The sequence below is a fragment of the Myotis myotis genome, unplaced genomic scaffold, assembly GCF_014108235.1.
Source record: "Myotis myotis isolate mMyoMyo1 unplaced genomic scaffold, mMyoMyo1.p scaffold_m19_p_1, whole genome shotgun sequence".
NCBI classification, from domain to species: Eukaryota; Metazoa; Chordata; class Mammalia; order Chiroptera; family Vespertilionidae; genus Myotis; species Myotis myotis.
In genome coordinates this window covers 152053624-152079039 of record NW_023416313.1, presented here as the reverse complement: position 1 = coordinate 152079039, position 25416 = coordinate 152053624, and the positions used below count along the sequence as shown (strand labels likewise).

The 25416-nt window shown below is 41.9% G+C and overlaps 1 protein-coding gene across 6 annotated transcripts in view; it reads right to left on the bottom strand.

Moving 5' to 3' along the window:
- KATNBL1 (katanin regulatory subunit B1 like 1) overlaps positions 1-8699 on the bottom strand; it is a 66059-nt gene extending 57360 nt beyond the window's left edge. For all 6 annotated transcript variants that reach the window (XR_004965628.1, XR_004965625.1, XR_004965626.1 and 3 more), the window contains exon 1: positions 8551-8699. The gene's annotated coding sequence lies outside the window, so the exon portion shown is untranslated. The remainder of the gene's footprint in view (positions 1-8550) is intronic.
- Between the last annotated feature and the right edge of the window lie 16717 nt (positions 8700-25416).

Genomic DNA, 25416 nt, shown 5'->3' with positions numbered 1-25416 from the left:
GGCCGACGCTCTATCCACTGAGCCAAACCGGTTTTGGCGTGACATATCTTTCTTAGGTATATTTGACAAGGGGTGGGGAGGGGAGTTACAAAGGCAGCAAACACTTGTACTCTAAAAGTAACAAAGAGAATGTTATGTTAACTGTGCTTTTAAAGCTATATGAGACACTATCAGACTGCTGGAGTAATGATACATTCTATTGAGTTGTTTAGTTATGTTTGGAGCCTTTTAATCCCTTCTAAGGTTATAATCTAATTGAAAGTCAACATTTTGAAAGAATGTGTCAAAGAGGGCACCAACTGGGGGGAAGGAGATGAACAACACTGAGAAGAAGAAAAAGAGAAGCACAGAAACAAATACAGGTAGTACTTATTCATGCACTGTCCAGGGAAAGGGCACCCCCATCAAGTTACCTGGAATGTCTCCTACACTTGCTAGGTTTATTATAGGAAATGAATTAACAAATCCCCTTAATCTGATTCCATGTTCAGAACAACTCAAAACCCCTAGTACCTGAAATAAACCCTGACAGTGTTTGTATTGGCTGAATGATGATTCATCACACCACGTTCTCTTAATTCAGTTTCCCATGGAAGGCTGGTCTGAGAAACAATGTCAAATTTCAGGTCAAGCATGAAAACACAGATTTTTGGAGATTCAGAAGGTACAACATGGTAACACATCATTACAATCAGTAGACCAAACTGAATTCCAACTTTCTTATGACCAAGTAAGTCACCCTGAAATAAAAAGTACAAAATTGATGTTAAAGGGGAATTACCATTCCTACCACCTCTTCTTCAATTTTAATAATGAGGTCCACTGAGCACACTACATTAAGGAATTAGGATTAATAATGGGAACATGAAGTTTACTAAATTCTGAGAGCTAGGTGGTTGTTTATCATCATCTTTATCAGTGGTTTGGGACCAATAACTTTAAATTTTTCCATGACTTTATACTGGAAGAGCGGGTGGGGGAGCAGGTGCAGAACAGTATGCTACCACTTAGGTAAAAACAAAAAGTGTACATGAGTGATTGCTTATATATTCACTGAATATCTTTGGAAGGATATACAAGAAACTGGGGACAAATATCACTTCTAGAAAGAAACTATGTGTGACTGGGGGATTAGGTGAGAGGGGGATGTTTCCCTTTTAGACTTTTACTTTCAACGAAAGTAAAATGTACTAATAGTATACTAAACATTTCTTCTTAAATGGCTATATAAATGCCTGAATCTTTGTGAACACTTGGAGTTTCTTAAGCCAAGTAGATGATTATCTTATTAGCATATTTTGGTAAATATCCCTTACTCTCCCTCTTAGAACATTCCAATGTTTTTCTGGAAATATTCACAGGGAGGAAAAATACTCTAACCCTTTCTAATTGTCTTCTTAAACTCATAAATAGAAATATATGTAAATACATATACAAAACAATATCACCTTAAGGATCCTTTTTGACTTCTTGTTTAACTACTAAAGATATTTCTGAAGCTTTCAAGATAGATGGACTCTATGTATGAAAGGATATACCAATAAGATATACGACTCTCAAAAAGATAGGTTAATATACACTAATTTTAACACGCTAGCTTCATGATTTGGGACAAATCTATTACCAATCTATTAACACTTATGATTAATTTCTGCAGTACCTGATAAGTATGTGAAGGATATCCTAAGACCTTGATATAAGGATAAATTGCCCTTTGAGAATTAAAGAAATCAACAAAAGATTATGCTAGAGTCCTTTTATAACAATGGTTCTTAATCTTTCTTATACTCCAATGCTTAAATTGAGATTACTGCACAGCCCCATCAGTTACAGTGGTGTGTTACCACTATATGTCCTGGGCTGAGATCAGAATATATATTGAAGTTTGAAATGTCCCCTTCTCTTAGAGAATACTCTCTTCTCCAGCAAAGGAGTCAAACACTACCTTAGGGAGGTATAATGACTCCCAGGTCCAAGACTTAACTGTAATAAAATTTAACCTATTCATTAAAAAAATAAACAACTTATCTCAATGTTTCCCCTAAGCTTTGGATTCATTTCTCTAAACACCCACAAGTCAGCTCCATGTGAGTGTCTAACAGTCATCTAATCTTGAACTTAATACATTGAAACTAGAACCCTTAATAGTTACCCTCTCTTTTATTTCTCTTATCATGTCCTAAGAACAAAGAAAATATAAAACTTTCCCAAAGTTAATTGATATTAGCAATCAGAAGATACTTGGAGATGAGCACAAAGTAGAAAACACAGCATCTTATTTTATATACTAATGGCCTGGTGCATGAAATTCATGCACATTACAAGAGAATTAATGAGAAGAAATATTTTAATATTGCTATTTGTCCTTTCTCTATAATAGAAGTGTCAGAGATGAAAGAAAATTAGTAAAATGTGGGGAGAAACAAAGATGGCGGCATAGGTAAACACCGGAGATTGCTGCCTCACACAACCACTTCAAAAATACAACTAAAAGACGGAACGGACATCACCCAGAACCACAGGAAGGCTGGCTGAGTAGAAATTCTACAACTAGAAGGAAAGAGAAAAGCATACCGAGACTCAGAGGAGGTGCGGAAGTAAAATACTAAGGTGCGGAGGTGCATGCGGAGAGAGCTGGCAGCTGAGGGCGCGGTTGTCTTTTTCAATCGGGAGGGAGTCTCAGGCTCTGAGCTCCAGCTCTGGGTGAGTCTCTGGGGACCCAGACTCAAACGGGAGACGTGGGACTGTCTGGCATAGGTCGGAACTCGAGGGCAGCTTTCTCTCCGAGGTACTTGCAGCAATTGCTGGGACACTGAGAAGCAGAGCCTCTGGGGACGGGACTGAGAGCAGCCATAACTGCTCGCTCCACCCGCCCTGTTGATCCCCTGGGACCCGCGCCGCCCAAGCCTTGCACACAGGCATTTGCTGGATAGCCTCAGGCAGAGGCTAGATTAGCATCTCCCTAGAGATCAGGACAGAAGTTCTCCCACTGCAGACACAGCTGATTCTCACTGCCAATTGGCCTGGAGGTCAAATCCCCCCCAGTGTTACCTACAACAATCAAGACTTAACTACAACAAGACTGTGCACAAAGACCACAAGGGGGTGCACCAAGAAAGCATAAAAAATGCGGAGACAAAGAAACAGGACACAAATGACAGAAATGGAGGAAAGCAAACTACTGGATATAGAGTTCAAAACCACACTTTTTTTTTTTTTTTTTTTTTTTATTAGTTAAGGTATTACAAATGTGTCCTCATCCCCCCAAAACCACACTTTTAAGGTGTTTCAAGAACTGTCTAGAAGCCGCCGATAAATTTAGTAAGGCCCTCGAAAAGACTGGTGAGTCCGCCGATAAATGTAGTGAGATCCTCAAGAAATCTAGTGAGACCCTTGATGTTGTGATAAAGGACCAACTAGAAATTAAGCATACACTGACTGCAATAAAGAATATTATATAGACTCCCAACAGCAGACCAGAGGATCTCAAGAATCAAGTCAAAGATTTGAAATACGAAAAAGCAAAAAACACCCAACGGTGTTTGAAATACGGAAAAGCAAAATGAAAAGAATCCAAAAATATGAAGATAGTGTAAGGAGCCTCTGGGACAGCTTCAAGCGTACCAACATCCGAATTATAGGGGTGCCAGAAGAAGAGAGAGAGCAAGATATTGAAAACCTACTTGAAGAAATAATGACAGAAAACTTCCCCGACCTGGTGAAAGAAATAGACTTACAAGTCCAGGAAGCGCAGAGAACACCAAACAAAAGGAATCCAAAGAGGACCACACCAAGACACATCATAATTAAAATCCCAAGAGCAAAAGACAAAGAGAGACTCTTAAAAGCAGCAAGAGAAAGAAACTCAGTTACATACAAGGGAGTACCCATACAACTGTCGACTGTCGGCTGATTTCTCAACAGAAACTTTGCAGGCCAGAAGGGAGTGGCAAGAAATATTTAAAGTGATGAATGCCAAGAATCTACAACCAAGATTACTTTATCCAGCAAAGCTATCATTCAGAATTGAAGGTCAGATAAAGAGCTTCACAGACAAGGAAAAGCTAAAGGAGTTCATCACCACCAAACCAGTATTATATGAAATGCAGAAAGGTATCCTTTAAGAAGAGGAAGAAGAAGAAAAAGGTAAAGATACAAATTATGAACAACAAATACACATCTATCAACAAGTGAATCTAAAAATCAAGGGAATACATAATCTGATGAACAGAATGAACTGGTGATTATAATAGAATCAGGGGCATGGAAAGGGAATGGACTGACTATTCTTGGGGGGGGGGGGGTAAAGGGGTTTGGGGGATGCGGGAAGAGACTGGACAAAAATCGTGCACCTATGGGTGAGGACAGTGGGTGGGGAGTGAGGGCGGAGGGTGGGGTGGGAACTGGGTGGAGGGGAGTTGTGGGGGGAAAAAAGAGGAACAAATGTAATAATCTGAACAATAAAGATTTAATTAAAAAAAGAAAATTAGTAAAATGTATATAAAATCTCCCTCCTGTCAAGAGTCTGGAACATGCTGTGGGACCTAGAATCAAGTCCCCGCCCACCATCCTCACAAGCTTCGAAAACGCAGGAGACCCAGACCCAGCCGGCCCCACCCCCATGGGGTGAGACCTAGACTGGGCCAGCCCCCACCCCCGTCAAGCCACTCCAGATGGGGGCGCAGTCTCAGGTCCCCCAGCCTGGCACCAGGGCAGGGCCTGAGGTCCCGAGTCAAACCCCGCCACGCGAGGGGCGTGGCCTGAGGTCCCCCTCAAGACCCGCTGGGCGGGGGGCCACAACCTGAGGTCTCCCAGCCTGGCGCTGGGGGTAGGGGGCGCAGTCTTAGGTCTCCCGGCCAGGAGCTGGGGCAGGGGGCACGGACTTAGGTCCCCCGTCAAGCCCAGCACCCCCACCCCCACCCCGCAGCATCATACCAGTGCTGAATGGGGATGCACACAGGCAGCGAGGCGTTAGCGCTGGGGGCAAAAGTCCCCGCCCCTGGCCCTGCCCACAGACTGGTCATGACTGGGACACCGTAATGGACAAATTAGCATATTACCTCTTTATTATATAGATTTTTATTGATTTCAGGGAGGAAGGGAGAGAAAGAGAGAGATAGAAACATCAATGATGAGAAAGGATCACTGATTGGTTGCCTCCTACATGCCATCTACTGGGGACCGGGCCTGCAACCCAGGCCTGTGCCCTGACCAAGAATCCATCCACAAAGTCCTGGTTCATAGGTAGAAACTCAAACCACTAAGCCACACCAACTGGGCCTTGGCAAGCATTTTTAAAGATAGTTTCTCCTTCCCACAAAGAATTATACTCACCCTTGCTTATAAACTGTAGCAATCTATACATTAAAAAATCCCAAACTAGTCCTTTAATCCTCAAAGTAAAATTCAATATAAACCTAAGCCTTATTTAGGATTCTAACAGAAAATGTATTTCTAAAAACCTTTCCAAGAAAGGTGAAGGGGAAGACTTGCTAAGAAAGAACTGAAAAATAAGCTTAGTACAAAAAAAAACCAAAAAGTAAAAAAAAAAAAAAAAAAAATAGAAAATTAAAAGAAAAGAAAATTAAAGGAAGATTAACTATAGGAGTTTTAGGAAGAATGTGAGGTGATAGGCATCAAGGGTCCTCATTCAAATGTTATTATGTGTCTCTGTGAATGGCAGTTTACATACCTAAAATGAAAAGTATTATGAGCATGTATATTTATTCAGTAGCTCCACCATTCTTTTAACTTCCCAGATTTAAAACCTTGGAGATACCGTAGACTTTTACCCTCATTTTTTTTCTATAGTTAATCAGTCATCATATTCTAATAGTTCTCCTTCAAAATGTCTCCTGTGATTATAAAGCAAAATTCCCAATTTCAAAAGAATACATACAAAAAACAAAGACTGACCATTAAAAAAAAACATTTTTTTCAAATGAAAAATGAAAAATATTCATGATATGCTGAGTCAAAACAAAACACCCAACCGCCATAGGGAAAAAAAATGTATAATCCTAGTTTTATAAAAGAGAAAATAGTTATCAGCATAAAAAAAGATTTGAAAGGAATCACTCTACAATTGTTCTTTCACTTTCTCTACATTTCCTAAATTTTTTTTTACCATAAATATGCATTATTTTCAAACTTAGAAAAAAATCCTATTTTAAAAAATTGTCTCATTTTACCACTCCTTGTCTGTTCTCATTGCTCTCATCCTATTTCCTCCAGTCTCTCCCTTCCCCAGGATTCTAACAACAGCCTTCTTTCTCTTGAGGTCTCTGAGCCCACTGCTCCCCAACTTACTATTCCTTGCACACATGCTCCTAAAACTCATCATTCATACTTATCTACAGCCAATCAATGTTTGTCTCTCATCATTGATGTTTCTATCTCTCTCTCCCTCTCCCTTCCTCTCTGAAATCAATAAAAATATATTTTTTTAAAAAAGAAAAGTTATAAAACTTCCAAAATCATCTCTCTCTCTGCTCATATACATATCAAGCCTAAACTTCTTTGATATATGTCTTACACAACGTTCCTCAGTCTTGCACACATCTTATTTTTCTCAGTAACTTTCCAAATAGACCAGACAGACTTATTTAGTGTTCCTAGAAGAATCCTTTTCATTCTCAATTCCAAGTCTTTGAACACAGTTTCCTCACTAAAATTCCCATTCATACTTTTCTATTCAGTGGCCTATAACCATCCTTCAATTGTCAGTTCTTTGCAGAAGCTTTACTGATTAGCTCAGTTCAGTTCAGCATACACCCACTAATATAGAGCATTACACTAGTATATACACATATATATTTATTTGTTTGTTAATCTCATGCCCTCAGAATTTTAGGGAGGTTACTCAGGCACATTTCTGCTGTTTAGCTATTGTGCTAACACTGTGCTGGGCACAGAGGCAATCAAAAGCTGGACAACTGATGAATGAATTTAAATGCACTGCTGCTAATAGTGTAAGCTGCTGTTTTCTTATTGAATAATTTGCTTTTGAACCTAATGGAGCCGTTGGTTAAGTATAATCATTTGAAATGCTCAGTAACCCCTCAAAAAGTTTTCAGAATGAAAACATTAATATTTAATGGTATATTTTCAAGAACACCTAGTGTTGTGTGTTTTTCTTCCTTCCCTTTAAAATTTTTGGGAACACATAGGTTTTGAACTGTTCTCTACATTTTCAGGAAATGATACAAAGGACTTAAAACTCCTCATTATAACACAAACATGAACTTTATGAACTCCATTGATCTTAAAATACCCAATGGATTTTTCACTCAGTGTACAAAACTTAAGTATGGTTAACAAGAGCAGACAACTCCATTGTATAGTGTTTGGATATACATCGACACAAATACACTTTGCACACATCTGTATTATATCCCAAGTCGAGAGAAGCAAATGAAACGAAAGCACTTTGTGAACTTAAAAAAAAAAAAAAAAAGCCACATACAAAGAAGGCAACAGACTAGAGAGAGCAGCATAGTTACACGCTGGAAGCCAGCCTGCTTGGGTCCCAGCAATTATTAGCTGTGTGTCCTTGCACATGTCACTTCACTTCTCTGTGCCTCAGTTTCCTCCTTGTCCAACGGGGATAATAGTATCTGTCCCACATCGAAGCTCTCAAAACAGTGCTTGCATATAGAAAGCACAAAATGAACAGTAACCATTGTTATTGTTGCACCATTAGTTATGAGCCTAGTAAGAAGCCTCAGTGTCTAAAGTTCTGGTTCAAGACTGGAGCTGGTTTTGCAAAGAGCAGGATAAGCTCTTTACAAGTTTAAGCTCTCAAGTGGACCCGGTTCTCAGAATTTCTGCTGGTGCTAATTACAGACTTTCTGTTACAGTCATCTATTCTTAATCTGCAAAGAAAACTGACATAGACAACTCTGTCTTCAAGGAACTTTACAAGCCACAAGAAAACAAATCCACTCTTTGTTATCTCCATATTTTAGCCCATTTAAGAGCAAAGAAAAAGGCTAGGTAGTTCCTGACCAACTTTTCGGAAAACACAATGAGGTCTTTTAAAGTTGCAATCAGCAATTCTTATGCAGTTATGTCAAGTTTTTGTCCTGCTAAACAAAAGCTTATCAGTCCGGGCACCGAGAAGCCGAGAAGCCGTCGGAACACAAGGAAACGCCGCGGCCGGCCCGGGCGGCGGGGGAAAACCTGTCCTCCGACAGGTCGCCTCGCGCGCTCCGTCCTCCCCTCCCTGGGCCGCAGACGGCGGCTCCACCCGAAGATAAATAGTGACAGCAGGTTCCGTCCGCGCCTCGCCCCGCCCCGCCCGGGCCCCTCGCGCCCCCTCGCGCCCCCGGCGCCCGCAGCCCCGGCCTGCCCCGCCGCGGCCGGGCAGGGGGTTCGCCCCGGAGACCGCGGCCTCGCGCCCCGTCCCCGACCGGGGCAGCCCCGCCACCGGCCGCGCCGAGGCCCCGCGGGGCCTGCAGGTGGGCCCAGGGCGCGGCCAGGCCCCAGGGGAAGTCCTGCCCCGGCAGGGCAGCTGCGGGCGGGGGCACGCGCGGCCCGGCCGTCACTTACCGGCGCCTCATCGTACCGCGGCGCCTCAGTCGAGCCCTGGCGCTGACCAACTGCGCCCGGAAGCCTAGAGAGTCCCCGGGCTCCCGGGCCGAGCCCCACTCAGGGCCATTCAAACGCGGCCGCGCGCGGGGCCCGCCGGGATTGCTCCCCTTGGGCGTCTCTCAGGCTCCGCCCAACGCTGGCTCCGCCCCTCTCGGGTAGCGCCGGAGGGAGGGGGAGAGGGTGTGTGGCCACAGTGCCCCCTGGTGGTCACAGGTACGCACACTAGTCTTGCTACTTCGCGGTAATACTGCTGGAAACAGGATGATAAAAGTCAAAGAATGACTAATGACCATCTAGTGGGGGGGGCGGGGGGGGGCAGGGGAGGATACTGTACCCTAAGTGTTGCACCACGAGGTTCAAACCATTTGCTATAAAAATATGGTACAGGGCGAGATTTAGTCACTTCCATTTAAATGCACTCTAGGCAAAGGATTTAAATGTGTGGACTCTGGAACTATGTGACGTTGGGTAAGTCATAAATTCCTGTGTATTTTGGTTTCCTCATCTGTAAAATGGGGGTAATAGTAATAGCTGCCTCACTATGGTGAGGATTAAATGAGTTAATACATATAAAATGCTTAGAAGAATGTATTTGGCACATGGTAAGCACTATATAATTGTTAGCTATTATATTTTTGTTCCTAATGTGTGCCAGACTCTGCGTTAGACTCATAAGAACACAAGAAATATGTATGATGCAGACCCTGTCCCCAGGAAGTAGGCTTAGTCTCTTTGGAATGGGGTACACTCAAGTATGAGGTTTGGGTCTGTCCCTGACATGCTTTTAATTACTGAGGGTAATTTTCTTTATCTTAGTGGAGGCAGAGTCTACCCATCTTCAACAATAAGCCACTGATCAAGGTTATGGGTTGTTTTATTTATTTAATAGGTTAATGGGGTGGGGCCACAACATTAGTAACAAAGAAACAGAATTTCCGGAGGATGAGGCCCAGAAATCAGGATTTTAAAAAGATTCCCAGCAGCCAAGGTTGAGAACCATTGCCCTAGGGTGACTTGCTTCTCTGCTTAGACAGCGGTGCTTCTTTCCAATATGGTCGAGTCCACTCTGTCCTGCTCCAGTTTGTTCCGGATGCACATTCTGCTTCACTCTGTTCTACTCCTCTCTGGCCCTGAGAATAACAATGTGTTTTTCCTCCCTAGTAACAGGGCTCTTCCTGTAAAAAATTAAGCAATGGTGAAATTTTCAGGCATGAATTTAGGTCCGTGGGAGAAGTATTTTTAGGATATGTTTTGCATAAGCAATGCCTTTGTGAGCTACTCTCAGATTATACCACGCACAAGCAGGAACATGCCCATGTGTGGGGCCACACCTGTTAACAAATGGGACTCTTCGAGAGAGTCCGGCAGGGTGAGTGAAGAAAGCAGGAGCCCTGGGTTCTAGGTGTCTGCAACTTAGAACATTCCACTAAGTAGGCGTGCTGTTGTAAAGAAAATAAAATTCTACACACATGGGTGAAGTCACTTTCTCTCAAGCGATTTCTTCATCACCATTATCATAAACAGGAATTTCTTGATGACCCACTACATAAGAGGCATTGTACTGGGCCCTCACCAGAAGGTGAAAAAGGCGTGAGACAGTACTTACCCTCAAGGGATGCTGCATGGTGTGGTAGGACAAATAACGGGGACTCGGGAAAGCTGCTGTGTTAACGTAGAAGCATCTCCACTATAGAAGACTCAGGGGGTCTGAGGCCTGAGCAGAATCTTGATGTTCTCACTTCTGGAGCTTCGTAGGGCACAGTGTCTCAGGCAGGTGCATCTCCAGACTCAGGTTTGGCGGTTTATACCAGTGGATGAGCGGCCCTGGCCCATAGAGCTCAGGTGACTGCCAAGTGTCAGCAGGATTTGAGGTGAAATTTTTAAAAATGGCTTTATATTGCTACTTTTGAAATATATACTATTTTAATGATGAAAATACAGGTCAATTTTCTTCGTTGACACTTCTAAGTCAATAAAGTTGAAATTATTTTCCCTTGGAGCTCAATCGAGTTATTTATTTATATTTTTATTTATTTTTAATAGTTTTATTGATTTCATAGAGGAAGGGAGAGGGAGAGAGAGATAGAAACATCAGTGATGAGAGACAATCATTGATTGGCTGCCTCTTGCATGCCCCCTACTGGAGATCGAGCCCACAACCTGGGCATGTGCCCTTGACTGGAATCGAACCCAGGACCCTTCAGTCCACAGGCAACGCTCTATCCACGGAGCCAAACCAGCTAGAGCTATTTATGTTTTTAAATTGTCGCCTGAGGATATTTTTAAATTGATTTTAGAGAGGGAGGAAAAGAGAGAGAGAGAGAAAAAGAGAAAAGAGAGAGAAAAGCATCAATGTGAAAGAGAAACATTGATCAATTGCCTCCCGTATGCCCCGCGACTGAGGATTAAACCAGCAACTTTTTGGTTCATGGGATGACACTCCAACCAACTGAGCCACCCAGCCAGGGACAAGTTTTTAAATTTTTTTGGTTATTGTTAATCCTTACCGAGGATAATCTCTCCCCCCGCCCCCCGCCCCCCATTGATTTCTAGAGAGAGTGGAAGGGAGGGGGAGAGACAGAGAGAGAAACACTGATGTGAGAGAGACACATCAATTCGTTGTCTCCCACATGTGTCCCACCCAGGGCCGGGGATAGAGCCTGCAAATGAGGTGCATGCCCTTGACTGGAATTGAACCCTTGACCCTTCAGTCCATGGGCTGATGCTCTAACCACTGAACAACCAGCAAGGGTCAAGTTTTTAATTTTGGGGTGGATAAAAAAGTGCAGATCAAATATATTTTTTATTATCCCTCTACCAGTTCTTGTGCACAGAAAGTGGGTTCCCTGCTAGCCTTCACAGTGGACAGTCTCTGAGGGATCTCACCCCAGGCCATTCCCTCATTCCTTCCTTCTCACTGCCTTAAACATTCCTTCCATCTGACTGAAGGGCAGCTGGGTTAGCCTTTCTGCCTCTTACCCTGTCTCTTACGGGTATGGACGTCATTCAGGGACAGTGTATGGAGTAACCCTCACCATAAACACACCCATGAGAAAAGAACTCTGGTGCAAAGTCATACATACATTTCTTGGAGAGTTAGGGGAGGGATTGTGGAGGAACGTTGGAGCCAGGCCTGACATGTTAGACCGGATTTTGACAGGCAGGGTGTTCAGACAGTGGGGGGAAGTACAAAGTAAGTTCCCGTGAGGCAGGATAGTATAAAGCTAGGAAAATCCCGTGGCAAGCGGACTGGGGAAACTGAGACAGGCAGCTGAACAAACTGGCCGAGCAATTTACAGCCGATACGGGTCACCAGGGTGGAAAGCCCAGGGTGCCTAGCAGTGGGCAAAACTGGCCCTGACCTCGCCCCCAGCGTGGTCTTTCCTCCCCCGGCATATCACATTTCCTCTCTGGAGATAACATCTAGGCCTCAGTTGTATTTCAGCTCCAGGCCCAGAAAAGCATCAAAACCAGGCAAGTGAATGGCCCTGGCACTGACCAATCAGTGGAGACCATGACCCAGAAAGGGCACACCTGGAAAAGCCGATGAACATTCTATTGAATCTTCCCCTAAACCTCTAGCCTTTAAAACCTTCAAGACAAAGGACCAAGTGCTGTTCTCCTCCTTGGAGCATGCCCTCCCCTTTCCCTTCCCCTTCTTTTTCCCCCACGGGGGTGCATCTATTAAAGCTCTAAGGGACCCCCCATGAGACTTACAACCAGGGGAGCAATGGGCAGCAGCAGCTTTTCCCGGGCTAACCCCCTGAACCTGTCTCCAAGGCCCCCTTTTCTCTCTTTAGTGAGCCTCAGTTTGGCTCACTTCTTTCCCATAATGTTTCTAGAGAGCCAAAGCAGCCCCTCCTAGTCTCTCTCCTGTTGCTTCTTCTATCCTAGGCCCTTCCTTGTTTCACTGTCCCCAGCTTTAATAACCGTACTCTCAAAATCACCTGGACTCGTAGTTCAAAATCTTTTTGCACGAAGGCAAGAACTCACACACTATAGGCCACTGGCTCCAGACCCCATCCCTTTCCAGTAACATCAGGACCACTGTCTATCCTGATTTTATTAGAATGGAAAGAGCTCTGGAGAATAGCAGGAGTGAAGATTGAAAAGGTATGCAGTCACCTGGAGGTTTTAAAGATCTGAAATTATCAAATAAAGGTGTTTGAGAGCCGAACCCGGTTTGGCTCAGTGGATAGAGCGTCAGCCTGCGGACTGAAGGGTCCCAGGTTCGATTCCGGTCAGGGGCATGTACCTGGGTTGCGGGCATATCCCCAGTGGGAGATGTGCAGGAGGCAGCTGATGGATGTTTCTCTCTCATCGATGTTTCTAACTCTCTATCTCTCTCCCTTCCTCTCTGTAAAAAATCAATAAAATATATTTAAAAAAAAAAAAGGTGTTTGAGAAAGAAAAAAAATCATTAGAAACCCTTGAAGGTCTATTACTCATGGACAAGCACTGTTTCTACTTTAAAATAGATTTTCTGAGATATTTTACTATGCAAATGTATATTTAAGAACAAAAGTGAGATATAATAAGTATAATATTATGTAGGTCAATCCATGCCAGTATGTAGAAATGCACATAATAAAAATGGCAGTTGAAGCATGGATGGAACTAGAGAGCATTAAGCTAAGTGAAATAAGCCAGTCAGAGAAAGATAAATATCACATGATCTCACTCATATGTGGAATATAATGAACAATATAAAATGATGAACAAAAATAGAACCTGAGACATAGAAGCATCGAACAGATTGTACAACCTATGAGGGAAGGCGGGGAGTGAGGGGGTAAGAGATCAACCACAGGACTTGTATGCATGCATTATGAGCATAACCAATGGACACAGACAGTATGGGGGGTGAGGGCTTGTGCTTCGGGGAGGGGGAGGTGGGGGAGAGGTCAATGTGGGGGGGAGGGTGACTCATGTAATACTTTAAACAATAAAGAATTTTTTTTTAAATGGCAGTTGAAACAAAAAATAAATGGCCCCGGCTGGTGCGGCTCAGTTAGTTGAGCATTAGCACTGAGTTTCCATTCCCAGTCAGGGCATAAGCCTGGTTTGCAGGCTTGATCCCTAGTAGGGGGCGTGCAGGAGGCAGCTCACTCATGTTTCTCTCTCACATCTATGTTTCTCTCTCCCTTACCCTTCCTCTCTCTCCCCCTCTCCGTTCCTCTCTCTCTAAAATCAATAAAAACACATTTTTAAAAAATAAATAAAATAAATGGCATAGGCATCAAGCAGGGAATTGGCAGCATTAAATCAGGACTTTAGAAGTATTAATCTCTCACCGGGATACAAAATGGAAGGGAGGATTGATGGCAAGAACCTTAGGTATGAAAGTGTTATAGTTCGGGCCAGAGGTTCAGGGAGCCACAGCGTTTACTGTGGTGTATGTCATTCTCATCAACTCAGACTGATAAGCCAGGACTGATAAAGGACAATGCCTGAGGAGACCTAAAGACAGCAACAGCTCATCCATCCCATGAGTAACTACATCCGCTGCTCAGCATTTGAGCCTTTGGAAAATTCCAGGTGGTTGATTTTGGCAAAGTGAGAAGTTGATTCCTTTTTTTCTGCTCCTCCCTTCCCCACCTTCCTGTGCTGACTGTGGAAGGAAGTAGGGAGCATTTCAGATAAGGCAAAAGCAAGAAAAACAAGCAAATCTCACTGCTAGTTTACAAGATTCATGATTTTTTTTTAAACACCACCACAATACTCATGCCCTCCTTCATGGCAGAAGCATCTGGGTGTTTTTCCCCCTAATGTGTAAATATGTATTTATCTTTTAAATTACATTTTAAATATATTTTTATTGATTTCAGAGATGAAGAAGAGGGAGAGAGAGATAGAAACATCAATGACGAGAGAGAGTCATTGATTGGCTGCCTCCTGCACGCTCCAACTGGGGATCAAGCCCACAACCCAGGCATGTGCCCTAACCGGGAATGGAACCATGACCTCCTGGTTCGTGGGTCAATGCTCAACCATTTAGCCACACCCGCTGGGATCTTTTTAATTATAAAAAAAATAATAATACATGCTGGTTGTAAAACAAAAATAAAGCTGTACAGAAACATATGTAAATATAAGGTAAAGACCTCCTTGTAATTAATCTCCTCCCAGCCACCCCTACATTGTACCAGAGATAACTCTTAACAAGTGGATGAATCTTTCTATGTACTAGTATTTGTAAACATATATGTACAAATATACATGTAAAATGGGTTGCAGTGTACATGTTGTCATATAACTTAGTCTTATTCCCATTTCACAAATACTACATCATGGACAGATAGATAGATAGATAGATAGATAGATAGATAGATAGATAGATAGATAGAGACACACACACACACACACTTTTTCAACAGAAGCGGCAGTTTTGCTTGGGTTTTTTGTTTTGTTTTGTTTTTTGCAGGTGGAAGGCAGGAGTGGTGGGTAGTGTTGGATGGTAGGGGATCCTCCTGTTACGACAATTTGTTTCTGATACAGCTGAGAAGCAGGTGGCAATATTTGGTATTTATAGATCTTCAAATCTGAATCCCCAAGTAGATTACCTGTAGTTAGGGTGCACTCACCAGGTGGAAGATGGTACAGGGCAGCAAGCTAGAGGGAAAAGAAAACTAGCTTTGGAGCAAGGTTCATCCCCAACAGAAGCCTAGATCACTGCCTTTGGGCCCTTTCTACACCATTTTTACTTAACTGCACAATGGGGATAATAATACTGTTCTCGCAGGGGTTGTTGGAAAATAAGATAACCTATGTAAAACACTACACCAGTATCTAGCACAGTGATTATATCTCTCTCTGCAAAACACCCCCCACCCCTAACTTTATCTGTTCAGTGCTTTTTTACCTCAAGATAGAGAACCCAATATGGTTGGCTACTGCCTCGGAAAAAATTATTCTGAGCTAGAAAATTTAGGACCAGCTCCCAGAGTGGGGCCAATGCTGGGGAGTCAGACTCACTGTGATACTGATGGCCAGGAAATGAGTACAGAGTATCCGAAAGGTATGACCACACACAATAAGTCTAGTCATGCAGTTGCTTAGGACAATGGTTCTCAACCTTGGCTGCACATTAGAATCACCTGGGAATCTTTAAAATCCTGATTTCTGGGCCTCATCCTCCGGAAATTCTGTTTCTTTGTTACTAATGTTGTGGCCCCACCCCATAACAAAGAAACAGAATTTCCGGAGGATGAGGCCCAGAAATCAGGATTTTAAAAAGATTCCCAGGTGATTCTAATGTGCAGCCAAGGTTGAGAACCACTGGCTTAGGGGGTTTAATACTACTGTGGCCTCTTAACAAACAGGGAGTGAAGAGGAGAGGAGTTCAAGGACTGGGAGCAGACAGGAAGAGAACGAAATGGGCAGAGCAACAATTATCAAAAGCAGGATAATGTCCTTGGGAAGTGAGCTTAAAGGGACACCGCAGGTCCCCAGGCTCAAGAGATGGGAGCAGTAGGAAAATTACCAATTAGATTCACTTCAAGGCAAAACCACTCTTGCAATAACAAAATTGAGTCTGAACCTAAGCTGGCTTGAATTCTTAGCCAAAATTAGCTGTATTCTTCAGAACACCGGTTCTACAAGATGTTGATAGGTTGAAAAAAAAAAAAGAGAGAAAAAGAAAAGGCCTCCTTGGCCACAGAAGTTTGGTAACTGCTAGATTAACAAATATTTCTTTACTGTAACACTTCTCAGACCCTTTAAAGTATCTAAAAGAAAGATTTGCCTAGTGCTGCTCAAACTTACTTGAATTGTGAATGTTTTAAAAAGGAGAACACAAATATTCTAAACAATTACTCTTATCTAAAAAGAGTCGCAGGACTAGTTGGGGTCTTGGGAAAGAGAAGTAGCTCCAGCTGCGGCTGGGTGGGGGTGGAGCCTCCTGATCATAGGCAGGGCTGGATAAAAGCAACAGAGCCTGAACACCTGGCAGAGCTGTAAGAGACATTTAAAGAAAAACTGAAATAAAAATTTAGCCATACCTTTTGTCTTTCTAAAAAATAAAAATATGCATCTTCATGAAATAGTGTTATAAAACAGTATGCTAAATAAGTATAAATATAAATCAAAAACATCTAGAACAGTGGTTCTCAACCTTCCTAATGCTGCGACCCTTTAATACAGTTCCTCATGTTGTGGTGACCCCCAATTTCACTGTTACAAATTGAACATAATTAAAGTATAGTGATTAATCACAAAAAATAATATGTAATTATACATGTTTTCCGATGGTCTTAGGCGACCCCTGTGAAAGGGTCGTTCGACCCCCAAAGGGGTCGCGACCCACAGGTTGAGAACCGCTGATCTAGAAGAATCAAAATAAATCTATGGAAAAAAATTTTTTTACATGGAAGGATTTGTTGATTATCTTCTTTTTTATTTATTTGTATTTTTTATTTTATACAATAAATGTCCTTCTTTTGTAACTGCTAGATTAACAAGTATTTCTTTACTGTAGCACTTCTCTACAAAATACTTTTAAAAAAAAATCACTTTATTAGCCCTGGCCAGTGTGGCTTAGTTGGTTGGAGTGTCGTCTGTATGCCAAAAGGTTGCGGGTTTGATTCCTGGTCAGGGCACATACCTAGGTTGCAAGTTGGATGCCCAGTCAGGGCATATATGGAAGGTGACCAATCAATGTTCTCTCACATTGATGTTTCTCTCTCTCCCTTTCTAAAAAAACCCAAAAAGCATATTCTCAGGTGAGGATTTAAAAAAATCACTTTATTAAAGGAAACAATCATAGCAATTAGGAAATTAAACTTTTCATGCAAATTTTTGAAAGTTTAGGATTTGATTTGGCAGCTTTTATTAAAAGGTTAGCTTAATTCATTTGTATGGAACCTCTCTCAGAAACCTGTACTATTTTACTAGGGATTCTGTAACAAAGTACCAGAAACTGGGTGTCTTAAAACAATAGAAATATAGTCTCTCACTTCTGTAGGCTAGAAGGCCAAAATTAAGGTGTTGGTAGGACCATGCTCTCCTTCTGCAGGCTCTAGGGAAGAATCCTTCCTTGCCTCTTCCCAGCTCTGGTAGTTGTTGGCTTATAGCTGCATCCCTCCAATCTCTGCATCCATTGTCACATGGACATCTCCCCTATGTGTATGCGTCCTTTCCTCTTTTTATAAGGATACCAGTCATTGGGTTTAGGACCTACCATAATCCACCTCATTTTAACTAATTACATCTGCAAAGACCTGATTTCCAAATAAAATCACATGGTTCTGGGTGGATGTGAATTTTTGGCTGACACTATTTGACTTACAAGAACATATTTAGTCCACAAACCCTTAAAAATGTAAATTAGCACATTTCGGAGGGCTGGTTTGAACCTATGAACACTGTAGCTGTATAATCTCTGTGGTAAGCGATCCTAATTGTATGACTCTCCTACAGAACTGTGTTGACAATCTACTCAGGGATTTTCACAGTAGCTTTCTTTTGTAGTAGACACAAATGGGAACAACCTAAATGTCCATCAATTGTGGACTAGTTAAGTAAATTATCAGACATCCATGCAATGTATACTCTGTAGACTTTAAAAAGAATGAGGTAGATCTGAGTGACAGGCATGGAAGACACCCAAGATAGACTAAGTGGGGAAAAAAAAAAAAAGTCAGTGGACAGCGTGCAGTATGTTTCCATTTACAAAATAAGCGCCTACAAATTAAACAACCCTACATGTATGTATATGTTTTAAGGTAGGACTTGTGTCTTTCAAGTACCAAAAGGTACTAATGTCCTCCTTCAATTCTTCTGAATCCAACTTCATCCTTGTATTTGTCTGCTCAGGCTGCCATAACAAAATACCACACACTCGGCGGCTTAAACAACAGAAATTTATTTTCTTATAGTTCTGTAGGCTGGAAAGTCCAAGATCAAGGTTCTGGCTGATTCAGTCCCTGGTGACAGCTCTCTTCCTGGCTTGAAGACAGCCACCTTCTCATTGTGCGTCCTCACTGGCTAAGTAAGAGAGCAAGCCCTTGTGTCTCTTCTTATTTCTTCTTTTTTAGTGACTTTTAAATTTTATTTTTCAATTACAGTTTATATTCAATATTATTATATGTTAGCTACAGGTGTATAGAATAGTGGTTAGACAATACTATACTTTTTTTGTGTCTCTTCTTATAAGAACACAAACCCTTCATGACCTTGTGGGACCCTAAGTACTTCCCAAAGGCCCCATCTCCAAATACTCTCACATTTCAGGTTAGGGCTTTGACATAAATTTTGGGAGGATACGAGCATTACTAGTAAGTCCATTAAAATCCTCCTTCCAAAAAATAAACAAATTCAGGCTATAAAACAATGCTTTATATCTGAACCAATCAATTAAGGCTTTTAAAAATTAGCACATAGGAAAAAATGCCACAAAGGACTTAAATTGGTCATTCAGATACAAGATGTAGAGACAGTTTTTAGACCACTTTCAAGATAGCTGAAATTGCCGAAACCGGTTTGGCTCAGTGGATAGAGCGTCGGCCTGCGGACTGAAAGGTCCCAGGTTTGATACCGGTCAAGGGCATGTACCTGGGTTGCGGGCATATCCCCAGTTGGAGATGTGCAGGAGGCGGCTGATCGATGTTTCTCTCTCATCGATGCTTCTAACTTTCTATCTCTCTCCCTTCCTCTCTGTAAAAAATCAATAAAATATATTTAAAAAAAGATAGCTGAAATTAATTACCAGAATGAATCCAGAGTAATCAAGCTTGAAGAAACATGTTAGGCCATCAGTAACACATCATTATGACTCATGCTATGGTTCATTCTTATCCTTTAATGGGATCTGTGGGAATGGCAACCCTCCCAGCTTCGTAAGCAAGCACTGGAGGGAAGTGCTATAATGGGAACTTGTTAAAATGTGAATTACACAACAGCCCTCCTGAAATGAAAAAAAAAGTTAATTGCTAAGGAAGAATGCTTTTATTAACCAACATCTCCCAGTTCATGCCACTGCTGATAGGGTGACCTGACACTGCAGAGCCATGAACCAGAATTTGAAAAAAAATGTAATCCACACAGAAATGATTCAGAAAACTAGCAATAACAAGCAAGGTAGGATCTTATAATAAAAACTTTCTTTTTCATTAATGAGGTTTGAACATGCAAACAGACAAAATGGACAAAAATTTCCTCTTGTTAAGACCCCATTACTGACATGAAATAAATTGCATCATGAATAAAATAGTGTAGGGTAGTCCTTTTCAAAAGGCAATAATGAGAGTAAACACAAATAACTTGGATTTGCAATGGAAGCCCATTTTTACTGAAGCTGTCAAAAGGCTTAAAAGCTTTTAGGGCACACTGGGGAACTGGTTGGACCAGTGAGAATAGCCGAATAGAATTATCATAGACATTGTTAAATGGCATAGACTTAAACATACCTATAAAAGCTCTCCCCCCCCCCTCCCCCCAGGAGAGATCTAGTCTTCCAAATATGGTTGTTTGAGAAGAAAATGTACTTGGTCAAGTTTCAATCCAAAGGCAACTACTCTGAAGAGAATCGCATCAAGTATTAAAACTATTCAGCTTCGCCCTGGCCGGTTTGGCTCAGTGGATGGAGCGTCAGCCTGCGGACTCAGGGGTCCTGGGTTCGATCCCGGTCAGGGGCATGTGCCTTGGTTGCGGGCACATCCCCAGTGGGGGGTGTGCAGGAGGCAGCTGATCAATGTTTCTCTCTCATCGATGTTTCTAACTCTCTATCCTTCTCCCTTCCTCTCCGTAAAAATTCAATGAAATATATTTAAAAAAGTAAAAACAAACAAACAAACAAAAACTAGTCAGCTTCTTAGACTCCTAAAGAGGTAGTGGTAGAGGGGTGAGATACAAACACAATTACAAAAAATGTGTAGGTGGCATAAATTATAAAAGTCAAACAACTGGTATAACCTATGGAATCATGGTGTACCTTCTCAGTTTCTGTAATTAAAACCATATTTGCTCAAAGGCACAAAGTAAGCAAAGTTTAACATATATTTTTACAATTTCAGTATTCCCATTATTTTCTAATTCAAGTTTAGTCCGGTGGGAGGCATACAGGAGGCTTTCAAAAAATGATTATTTGCTTAAATTACTTTGTGTAAATTCAAACCTTGTTATTTTAAAGCAACAATATGCTCTAGTCAGTGCTTCTCTGTCCTTGAGGAGAATCACCTGGAGAACTATAAAAAACTTGATGCCCATGTTCCACCTTAAGCAAATGGATTAGAATCACTGGAGATGTGGCCCAGGCATCAGTATTTTTAAGAGGTCCCAAAGTGAGTCTCCGGTGACTCCAGGACAGAGAACCATTAAGCTTCTAGGTTTAGAATGTCATGTTATAACTGGGTGAAGAGAGGGTGAAATGGGTAAAGGATATCAAATGTATGATGACAGATAGAAACTAGACTTTGGGTGGTGAGTATCTATACTAATAAAAGGATAATATGCTAATTAGACCAGACATCTTCTAGACATCCATCTGGACAAAACCATGGTGGCAGGGGCTGAGGCAGAGGCAGTTAGGGGTGATCAGGCCAGCAAGCAGAGGTTATTAAGGGTGACCAGGCAGGCAGGGGAGCAGTTAGGGGTGATTAGGCCGGCAGGCAAAGATGGTTAGGGGCTATCAGGCAGACAGGCAGAGTAGTTGGGGGTGATCAGGCAGGCAGGCAGGTGAGCGGTTAGGAGCCAGCGGTCCTGGATTGCGAGAGGGATGTCCAACTGCCGGTTTAGGGATCAGGGCTAAACCAGTAGTTGGACATCTCCCGAGGGGTCCTGGATTGGAAGGTGCAGGCCAGGCTTAGGGACACCCTCCCCATGCACAAATTTCGTGTACCAGGCCTCTAGTCCTATATAATAAAAGTCTAATATGCAAATTGCCCCCTCAACCGGGAGTTTGACCAGGGGGTGGGGCCGGCCCACCAACTGCCCGCGGCCCCTCCCCACAGCTGGCCCCCCCTTCACTACCCCCCCCTTGGGGGCAGGGCTGGCTGGCCAACCTCCTGCTTCCCCTCCCCTCGGCCAGCCTGACCAGCCCTAATTGGGGTGGGCTGGCCAGACCCTACCTGTGCACGAATTGCACTGGGCCTCTAGTACTATAGTATATACAGATACTGAATTATAATTGGTACACCTGAAACTTATGTTATTAACCAATGTTACCTCATTAAAATGATATTTTTCTCTTTCTTTCTTAAATTTTTAATCAAGATATAATTTACATGTAACATTGAATTAGTTTTAGGGGTACAACTTAATGATTTGATATATGTATACAGGGTGGGGCAAAAGTAGGTTTACAATTGTTCGTATGGAAAATAATACAATAATTAAGAAATAATAATACAAGAATAAACTGTTTCCCATACTCTCAATTGAATGCAAATATACCCAATATACTCTATATATTTATCACAATGAATTATGTTAACAGCCATCACTACACATGATTATATTTTAAAAACATATATTTATATTTTTCTAAATCCACAGTGCAGAGAACTAGGAAAAGTATGGGAAAGTACAATTTTAAAAAGTGCTCTGAAATCCCATTACTCCTTCATGTGTTTATCAATTGAGTCATTTTTCTATGTATATGAAATAACATGCAAAATATGCAAAAATTATACATTTTAGAACTGGAAGGTAGCCTTAGAAGTTAATTAGTATAAGTCCCTCATTTTATAGATGAAGAAATTAAGGCCAAGAGAGTTCCAAATTCAAGTGACTCAGGTAGTTAGTTCATTAGGAGTCAGGATTAGAATCTAGGTTTTCCTTCATTTTTTCTTGCAAAACAAAATTTGTACAAAAACTGGAATCCCCAAAAGTTTAATTCCAAGTTAAAACTCCATTTCCATAAAGGATTCTTCCTAATGATATTCTTATAATAATAATAAAAAAAAACAAGCAACGTTTTATAGAGTGCCTTCATCTTTCTCCTGAATTGTTGTATACAGCGTTGTCCCCACTGTGTTCTACAGAACGTTGATTCCATTGGGCATTAACAGATGTAATAAGGAGAGGGTTCTTACTTAGATACATTGGGAAACAAAATTAAAGGATATTCTTATGGAATAATTTCTTGTGATTTTAATGTTATACTAATAGCACTGAGAACCTCTGGGGTGTATATGCAAAATACAATATGCAGTATTTAACCTTGGAATCCTTCCTCAGCTCAGTCCTAAATCTTCATGTTCTTTGGAATATGTTTTAGCAAATAACACTATGAGGATTCCCAGGATAAAGGAATAAAAGATCTGGAATACTCTATTGAGGCCAAAGCAACTTTGATTCAGGTTATAGTTAAACTTGTTTTAAAGAAGTAGGGGAGTACTTTATTTTTATTTATTTATTTATTAATTTATTTTCAAATTTGCAAGTGAAAGTTTAGGATGTCACAGAGGTAGAAGTGGGCCAGCTGGGCTGCATGGACTCAGGAAACAAGTTACAGAGCTTAGGAGAAAGAAAGGCAAAGAAAGCGCATCTGGGGGGGGAAAGAGAAGGAACGGCTTGGGCTATAGGGGAGTACTTTATTATTATTTTAAATTTTATTTTTATTGATTTTACAGAGAGGAAGAGTGAGGGATACAGAGTTAGAAACATTGATGAGTTGATCAGCTACCTCCTGCATGCCTCCTAATGGGAATGGAGCCCACAACCAAGGTACATGCCCTGACTGGAATCGAACTCAGGATCCTTCAGTCCCCAGGCCAATGCACTATCCACTTAGCCAAACTGGTTAGGACATGTAGGGGAGTACTTTAAAAGGGAAGGAATATATGATTTAAGTGACTAACAATGTTTTAAAGTGTTCCTTTAAAATTTATTAAGCCCGGGCAGGGGTCCTCAAACTTTTTAAACAGGGGGCCAGTTCACTGTCCCTCAGACCGTTGGAGGGCCGAAGTATAGTTTTAAAAAAAACACTATGAACAAATTCCTATGCACACTGCACATATCTTATTTTGAAGTAAAAAAACAAAACAGGAACAAATACAATACTTGTATTTGCATGTGGCCTGCGGGCCGTAGTTTGAGGACCCCTGTAAGGAATAAGACAAGAGCCCTAACTGGTTTGGCTCAGGGGATAGAGTGTGAGCCTTCGGACTGAAGAGTCCTGGGTTTGATTCCAGTCAAGGGCACATGACGGAGTTGTGGGCTCAATCCCCAGTAGGGGGCGTGCAGGAGACAGCTGAACAATGGTTCTCATCATTGACATTTCTATCTCTCTCTCTCCTTTGCCCTTCCTCCCTGAAATCAATAAAAATACGTATTTTTTTAAAAAAATAAGACAAGAATAGCTTGAAAATCAGACAATATTGCACAAAATTACCAGAATATATAACATTTTTATGTACTCCCTCCCCTCTAATTTTTACCCTTTATGTATTTTACATAGTGTAATTATAGTATACTCAGTTTTGTATTACAGTTACTTTCTTGTTTTAAAAAATATATTATTTTATTGATTTCAGAGAGGAAGGGAGAGGGAGAGAGAGATGGAAACATTAATGATGAGAATCATCGCTCAGCTGCCTCCTACACGCCCCCACTGGGCATCAAGCCCACAACCCGGGCATGTGCCCTTGACCAGAATCAAACCCAGACCCTTCAGTCCACAGGCCCACGCTCTATCCACTGAATCAAACCAGCTAGGGCTGGAATATAAATTAATGTAATTTTTTAAAGCGGGTGTTTCGTGCATACTCCGATCTACCAAGTACAGTTCTAATAATTTAACTTAAGGAAATAAGGAAAGATGTGCAAGGATGTTCACAGCAACATGGGTTATAAAAGGGAAAAACAAAACAGAAAACAACTTAAGTATCCAATAATAAGTCAAATTATGATACAGGTGTACAACTGAACACAAAACCCACTCAGTAAGAATAATGTTGTATATTATTTAATGACATTGAAAAACACATCATGCGTATGTGGCGAGCCCACCATTCAACCTCCTCACAACAAACTTTGAAAATAGGTGCATTATTCAACTTTTACATATGAAGAGGTTTGCAATATACACAGTTGAACTTGCCCAAGGTCACAAAATTCAGTCATGAAGCCAGGATTCAAAAGGAGGCCATCTGAACCTCGGCCAGCGAGCCTTCCCACTTCCACACGGCCTCCTGGCTTTGGTGCAGAACGAGGATACCACTACCTCCTTCCCAGGGTTACCGTGAGACTTAAATGAAATAATAAGCACAAAGCTCCAGGAACACAGTGGACATCCAATACTCGGAAGCTACTAAATAACTCAAGGCCACACCATCCGTGGTGAAACCAGGATTTAAAGCGAGCTCTGGCCCTGACTGGTTTGGCTCAGTGGATAGAGCGTCCGCCTGCGGACTGAAGGGTCCCAGGTTCGATTCCAGTCAAGGGCATGTACCTGGGTTGCGGGCACATCCCCAGTGGGGAGTGTGCAGGAGGCAGCTGATGGATGTTTCTCTCTCATCGAAGTTTCTAACTCTCTATCCCTCTCCCTTCTTCTCTGTAAAAAATCAATAAAATATATTTAAAAAAAAAGATTAAAAAAAAAGATAAAAAACAAATAAATAAAGCGAGCTCTGTCTGAATCTTGTAATTCCCGGGAGGGCGGAGGAACTGAAAACCTTTTCTTGGCCTCAACTCCTCAAGCAGAGTCAGTACGGACCTTCCCTCGGCCCCGTAAAGGGCGCCTCGGGGTCAGGGGACACACAACAGGCCTCTTCCAAAAGGAGGGGCGCCCGGAGTCGCTTTAGGAAGATTTAAATTCAGGCAGCTTTTCTCACCTGCCGCGCTGGCTACTTCCACGGACTCTGTGCCCGCCCCCGGAAGTGACGT